The sequence below is a fragment of the Schistocerca serialis genome, unplaced genomic scaffold, assembly GCF_023864345.2.
Source record: "Schistocerca serialis cubense isolate TAMUIC-IGC-003099 unplaced genomic scaffold, iqSchSeri2.2 HiC_scaffold_1186, whole genome shotgun sequence".
Classification (NCBI taxonomy): domain Eukaryota; kingdom Metazoa; phylum Arthropoda; class Insecta; order Orthoptera; family Acrididae; genus Schistocerca; species Schistocerca serialis.
The window spans coordinates 45,001-52,500 of NW_026047388.1; the positions used below are offsets into that span (position 1 = coordinate 45,001).

General features: G+C 55.0%; 2 non-coding genes and 1 pseudogene across 2 annotated transcripts; all 3 read left to right on the forward strand.

Annotated features, from left to right (window-relative positions):
- Nucleotides 1–3,510: 3,510 nt before the first annotated feature.
- Nucleotides 3,511–5,420, forward strand: LOC126434323 (small subunit ribosomal RNA). The gene has a single exon (XR_007579141.1). It is a non-coding gene; the product is annotated as a small subunit ribosomal RNA (ribosomal RNA).
- A 351-nt stretch (nt 5,421–5,771) lies between these two features.
- Nucleotides 5,772–5,926, forward strand: LOC126434335 (5.8S ribosomal RNA). Its single transcript, XR_007579147.1, has one exon. It is a non-coding gene; the product is annotated as a 5.8S ribosomal RNA (ribosomal RNA).
- Nucleotides 5,927–6,114: 188 nt separating this feature from the next.
- Nucleotides 6,115–7,500, forward strand: part of LOC126434329 (large subunit ribosomal RNA) — a 5,442-nt pseudogene continuing 4,056 nt past the window's right edge.

Below are 7,500 nucleotides of genomic sequence, written 5' to 3' on the forward strand. Positions count from 1 at the left end.
TATTGTAACTTAACCTAACCTATATTGCTCCTTAACCTAACCTATATTGCACCTTAACCTAACCTATATTGCACCTTAACCTAACCTATATTGCGCCTTAACCTAACCTATATTGCGCCTTAACCTAACCTATATTGCGCCTTAACCTAACCTATATTGCGCCTTAACCTAACCTATATTGCGCCTTAACCTAACCTATATTGCGCCTTAACCTAACCTATATTGCGCCTTAACCTAACCTATATTGCGCCTTAACCTAACCTATATTGCGCCTTAACCTAACCTATATTGCGCCTTAACCTAACCTATATTGCGCCTTAACCTAACCTATATTGCGCCTTAACCTAACCTACATTGCGCCTTAACCTAACCTATATTGCGCCTTAACCTAACCTATATTGCGCCTTAACCTAACCTATATTGCGCCTTAACCTAACCTATATTGCGCCTTAACCTAACCTATATTGCGCCTTAACCTAACCTACATTGCGCCTTAACCTAACCTACATTGCGCCTTAACCTAACCTACATTGCGCCTTAACCTAACCTATATTGCGCCTTAACCTAACCTATATTGCGCCTTAACCTAACCTATGTTGCGCCTTAACCTAACCTATGTTGCGCCTTAACCTAACCTATGTTGCGCCTTAACCTAACCTATGTTGCGCCTTAACCTAACCTATGTTGCGCCTTAACCTAACCTATGTTGCGCCTTAACCTAACCTATGTTGCGCCGTAACCTAACCTATGTTGCGCCGTAACCTAACCTATGTTGCGCCTTAACCTAACCTATGTTGCGCCTTAACCTAACCTATGTTGCGCCTTAACCTAACCTATGTTGCGCCGTAACCTAACCTATGTTGCGCCGTAACCTAACCTATGTTGCGCCGTAACCTAACCTATGTTGCGCCGTAACCTAACCTATGTTGCGCCGTAACCTAACCTATGTTGCGCCGTAACCTAACCTATGTTGCGCCGTAACCTAACCTATGTTGCGCCGTAACCTAACCTATGTTGCGCCGTAACCTAACCTATGTTGCGCCGTAACCTAACCTATGTTGCGCCGTAACCTAACCTATGTTGCGCCCTAACCTAACCTATGTTGCGCCGTAACCTAACCTATGTTGCGCCGTAACCTAACCTATGTTGCGCCGTAACCTAACCTATGTTGCGCCGTAACCTAACCTATGTTGCGCCGTAACCTAACCTATGTTGCGCCGTAACCTAACCTATGTTGCGCCGTAACCTAACCTATGTTGCGCCGTAACCTAACCTATATCGTATCTTAACCTAACCTATATCGTATCTTAACCTAACCTATATCGTATCTTAACCTAACCTATATCGTATCTTAACCTAACCTATATCGTATCTTAACCTAACCTATATCGTATCTTAACCTAACCTATATCGTACCTTAACCTAACCTATATTGCCCCTTAACGTAACCCATATTGCGCTGTAACCCAACACACGTTGGGCCTTAACCCAACACACGTTGGGCCTTAACCCAACACACGTTGGGCCTTAACCCAACACACGTTGGGCCTTAACCCAACACACGTTGGGCCTTAACCCAACACACGTTGGGCCTTAACCCAACACACGTTGGGCCTTAACCCAACACACGTTGGGCCTTAACCCAACACACGTTGGGCCTTAACCCAACACACGTTGGGCCTTAACCCAACACACGTTGGGCCTTAACCCAACACACGTTGGGCCTTAACCCAACACACGTTGGGCCTTAACCCAACACACGTTGGGCCTTAACCCAACACACGTTGGGCCTTAACCTGCTCTGTAATTGTCATACGACGCGTTAAATTAGTGTAGTGTTGCCTAACTGCAACCCCCGCAATATAGTTTGCTACTCGCACTGCCCGGTCCCCAGTGTATCGCTTCATGTTAAACACCTTGCAGCTATACACTGTAATGTGGATGGCAGCAGGACGTACATGCTCAATGCCCTTTGCAGTTGTTCATTGGCATTCGCAGTTGTTCATTGGCATTCGCATGGCGAAGCACTTAGCCTACGCTGTGGTATGGCCTGTGTCAACTGTCCGCTGATATTGTACGTCCAAATCACACACTGTACTGCACATTGGTCCTCATGTACTGAATGATACATCGTGGTACATGTGACCGTACAACGACTGCGCCAACAACGGCGAACCATGCGGTCCAAATGTTGTGCACGCAGCTACGTGTCGTCTCCCTATAAGAGCTGGATTGCAGTGTGGTATGCCCTGGATGGCGATCAGCATGAGCCGTCTGTTGATGTAGTGGCGCGTGTTGTCAGACGTTGTCGTCTCTTCTCACACACCGTGATAGCATGGTGCACTGCGTTCCACATCTGCGACATGCGACAGAGGCCGGTTGACAGTCGTTCGCGCAATGGACATCGCATACGTACGGGGGCCACCTTCCACGTGTTTGCGAAGCGTGCACATGTTGTTGCGTGTATGTGGGCAGACATAGTGTGTCGTGACACCTGACACAGGCATGCAACAATCGTTGAATTTGCAAATGGCGATGGACGCCTACGTTTGCTGGTGACGTTACGCAAATGAACAACTGGTAAACCGTTGTGGTGCGGTTGTTCTCGCTAGAGGTGAATCAGTGATGGCGACGATCGGTTGAGCTACCAACCGGTTGTTTCAGCGATACCCACCATGCCCACGAACGTGAATGGCATGTGGGTGTGAAGCGATACGCGGCGGTGGCTGGGTGGGACCGGCCCCGGCCGGTGAGGGGGGGCCTCCCGGCGTGCTGGCCGCGCGGTGCGTGGGCGCACGCGCTACAGCCGGCTGGTGGGGGCGGCCACTGGCAGGCGCGCCGGCCGACGGAGGCGGCAGGCGGCGCAGCTGCGCGCCGGCGCACCCTGCACGCGGCGCCGTGCGGCCAAAGTAGGTCCTCGCGGGCCCGGTGCGAAGCGCGGTGGACATCTGCAGTGTGCTGGTCCGATTGAGGACTGTGTGCGCTGAGGATGCGCCGCCGCCCGGCGCTCGGCGCCGCGACGCCGTCTGCTGCTCGGTCGCCTCTGCGGTTCTCGCAGGTGGTTTGTATCGCAGCTGTGCGGACGTGTTGGCGCGTGCGCTGTGCTGGGAGAGTTCGCTTCGGCACCCAAGTGGGGCTTTTGTCCTTCTGTGGCGCTGGCGTTGGAGCTGCCGGTCACCGTAGGTGGCGCGTGTTGTCTCCCGCCGGCAATGCCACGACAGCACGCTCCCGGGCCTCTGTCGGCAGCGGCAAGCTCAGTTGGGAGCACGGGTGGTCGCACCTAAAGCGTCTACTCGCCAAACTCCGGGCGATTGCGCCTCTCTCGAACCCGACCAAGTACTTAGGACGGCGCTGCGCGCCGCCGGGACCTGAGAGGGTTTCGAGGTGTATGGTGCAGGGGAGCTCAGCCTCCTCCTGTTTGCAGAATAATTGAGCGGACGCTTGCGTGTTCGCGCGGGCCCCCGGGACACACTCCCGGGCGGCCGGCTGCTCAGCTCTAGTTGACGCAGCTCCCTGGTTGATCCTGCCAGTAGTCATATGCTTGTCTCAAAGATTAAGCCATGCATGTCTCAGTACAAGCCGCATTAAGGTGAAACCGCGAATGGCTCATTAAATCAGTTATGGTTCCTTAGATCGTAACCACGTTACTTGGATAACTGGGGTAATTCTAGAGCTAATACATGCAAACAGAGTCCCGACCAGAGATGGAAGGGACGCTTTTATTAGATCAAAACCAATCGGTCGGCTCGTCCGGTCCGTTTGCCTTGGTGACTCTGAATAACTTTGGGCTGATCGCACGGTCCTCGTACCGGCGACGCATCTTTCAAATGTCTGCCTTATCAACTGTCGATGGTAGGTTCTGCGCCTACCATGGTTGTAACGGGTAACGGGGAATCAGGGTTCGATTCCGGAGAGGGAGCCTGAGAAACGGCTACCACATCCAAGGAAGGCAGCAGGCGCGCAAATTACCCACTCCCGGCACGGGGAGGTAGTGACGAAAAATAACGATACGGGACTCATCCGAGGCCCCGTAATCGGAATGAGTACACTTTAAATCCTTTAACGAGTATCTATTGGAGGGCAAGTCTGGTGCCAGCAGCCGCGGTAATTCCAGCTCCAATAGCGTATATTAAAGTTGTTGCGGTTAAAAAGCTCGTAGTTGGATTTGTGTCCCACGCTGTTGGTTCACCGCCCGTCGGTGTTTAACTGGCATGTATCGTGGGACGTCCTGCCGGTGGGGCGAGCTGAAGGCGTGCGACGCGCCTCGTGCGTGCTCGTGCGTCCCGAGGCGGACCCCGTTGCAATCCTACCAGGGTGCTCTTGAGTGAGTGTCTCGGTGGGCCGGCACGTTTACTTTGAACAAATTAGAGTGCTTAAAGCAGGCAAGCCCGCCTGAATACTGTGTGCATGGAATAATGGAATAGGACCTCGGTTCTATTTTGTTGGTTTTCGGAACCCGAGGTAATGATTAATAGGGACAGGCGGGGGCATTCGTATTGCGACGTTAGAGGTGAAATTCTTGGATCGTCGCAAGACGAACAGAAGCGAAAGCATTTGCCAAGTATGTTTTCATTAATCAAGAACGAAAGTTAGAGGTTCGAAGGCGATCAGATACCGCCCTAGTTCTAACCATAAACGATGCCAGCCAGCGATCCGCCGCAGTTCCTCCGATGACTCGGCGGGCAGCCTCCGGGAAACCAAAGCTTTTGGGTTCCGGGGGAAGTATGGTTGCAAAGCTGAAACTTAAAGGAATTGACGGAAGGGCACCACCAGGAGTGGAGCCTGCGGCTTAATTTGACTCAACACGGGAAACCTCACCAGGCCCGGACACCGGAAGGATTGACAGATTGATAGCTCTTTCTTGATTCGGTGGGTGGTGGTGCATGGCCGTTCTTAGTTGGTGGAGCGATTTGTCTGGTTAATTCCGATAACGAACGAGACTCTAGCCTGCTAACTAGTCGCGTGACATCCTTCGTGCTGTCAGCGATTACTTTTCTTCTTAGAGGGACAGGCGGCTTCTAGCCGCACGAGATTGAGCAATAACAGGTCTGTGATGCCCTTAGATGTTCTGGGCCGCACGCGCGCTACACTGAAGGAATCAGCGTGTCTTCCTAGGCCGAAAGGTCGGGGTAACCCGCTGAACCTCCTTCGTGCTAGGGATTGGGGCTTGCAATTGTTCCCCATGAACGAGGAATTCCCAGTAAGCGCGAGTCATAAGCTCGCGTTGATTACGTCCCTGCCCTTTGTACACACCGCCCGTCGCTACTACCGATTGAATGATTTAGTGAGGTCTTCGGACTGGTACGCGGCATTGACTCTGTCGTTGCCGATGCTACCGGAAAGATGACCAAACTTGATCATTTAGAGGAAGTAAAAGTCGTAAAAAGGTTTCCGTAGGTGAACCTGCGGAAGGATCATTACCGACTAGACTGCATGTCTTTCGATGTGCGTGTCGTGTCGCGCAACACGCTACCTGTACGGCTCGCAGTAGCCGTGCGCCGCGTGCGGAACCACGCGTGCTTCTCAAAACTAACGCCAATGTTGTGTGGTACGAGCGCTGAAGCGCTGGAGCGGCTGGCCTGCGGCACCTGGCGCCTGGCGCCGGTTTTGAATGACTTTCGCCCGACTGCCTGTCCGCTCCGGTGTGGAGCCGTACGACGCTCATCGGCCGTGAGGCCGTTGGACACAGAACGCTTGAACAGGGGCCGCCACACGCCTACGTCCCGCCTATGCAACTGTCTTGAAAGAGACGGTGGAAACTAAGAAAAGATCACCCAGGACGGTGGATCACTCGGCTCGTGGGTCGATGAAGAACGCAGCAAATTGCGCGTCGACATGTGAACTGCAGGACACATGAACATCGACGTTTCGAACGCACATTGCGGTCCATGGATTCCGTTCCCGGGCCACGTCTGGCTGAGGGTCGGCTACGTATACTGAAGCGCGCGGCGTTTGCCCCGCTTCGCAGACCTGGGAGCGTCGCGGCCGCCTGTGGGGCCGGCCGCGCCTCCTTAAACGTGCGATGCGCGCCCGTCGCCTGGCGGTTCGCATACCGGTACTTACTCGGTAGCGTGCACAGCCGGCTGGCGGTGTGGCGTGCGACACCTCGTACAACGACCTCAGAGCAGGCGAGACTACCCGCTGAATTTAAGCATATTACTAAGCGGAGGAAAAGAAACTAACAAGGATTCCCCCAGTAGCGGCGAGCGAACAGGGAAGAGTCCAGCACCGAACCCCGCAGGCTGCCGCCTGTCGTGGCATGTGGTGTTTGGGAGGGTCCACTACCCCGACGCCTCGCGCCGAGCCCAAGTCCAACTTGAATGAGGCCACGGCCCGTAGAGGGTGCCAGGCCCGTAGCGGCCGGTGCGAGCGTCGGCGGGACCTCTCCTTCGAGTCGGGTTGCTTGAGAGTGCAGCTCCAAGTGGGTGGTAAACTCCATCTGAGACTAAATATGACCACGAGACCGATAGCGAACAAGTACCGTGAGGGAACGTTGAAAAGAACTTTGAAGAGAGAGTTCAAAAGTACGTGAAACCGTTCTGGGGTAAACGTGAGAAGTCCGAAAGGTCGAACGGGTGAGATTCACGCCCATCCGGCCACTGGCCTCCGCCCTCGGCAGATGGGGCCGGCCGCCCGCGCGGAGCAATCCGCGGCGGGGTCGTGTCCGGTTGCCTTTCCACTCGCCGCGGGGTGGGGCCGTTCCGGTGTGCGGTGGGCCGCACTTCTCCCCTAGTAGGACGTCGCGACCCGCTGGGTGCCGGCCTACGGCCCGGGTGCGCAGCCTGTCCTTCCGCGGGCCTCGGTTCGCGTCTGTTGGGCAGAGCCCCGGTGTCCTGGCTGGCTGCCCGGCGGTATATCTGGAGGAGTCGATTCGCCCCTTTGGGCGCTCGGGCTCCCGGCAAGCGCGCGCGGTTCTTCCCGGATGACGGACCTACCTGGCCCGGCCCCGGACCCGCGCCGCTGTTGGCTCGGGATGCTCTCGGGCGGAATAATCGCTCCCGTCAGCGGCGCTTCAGCTTTGGACAATTTCACGACCCGTCTTGAAACACGGACCAAGGAGTCTAACATGTGCGCGAGTCATTGGGCTGTACGAAACCTAAAGGCGTAATGAAAGTGAAGGTCTCGCCTTGCGCGGGCCGAGGGAGGATGGGGCTTCCCCGCCCTTCACGGGGCGGCGGCCTCCGCACTCCCGGGGCGTCTCGTCCTCATTGCGAGGTGAGGCGCACCTAGAGCGTACACGTTGGGACCCGAAAGATGGTGAACTATGCCTGGCCAGGACGAAGTCAGGGGAAACCCTGATGGAGGTCCGTAGCGATTCTGACGTGCAAATCGATCGTCGGAGCTGGGTATAGGGGCGAAAGACTAATCGAACCATCTAGTAGCTGGTTCCCTCCGAAGTTTCCCTCAGGATAGCTGGTGCTCGTACGAGTCTCATCCGGTAAAGCGAATGATTAGAGGCCTTGGGGCCGAAACGACCTCAACCTATTCTCAAACTTTAAA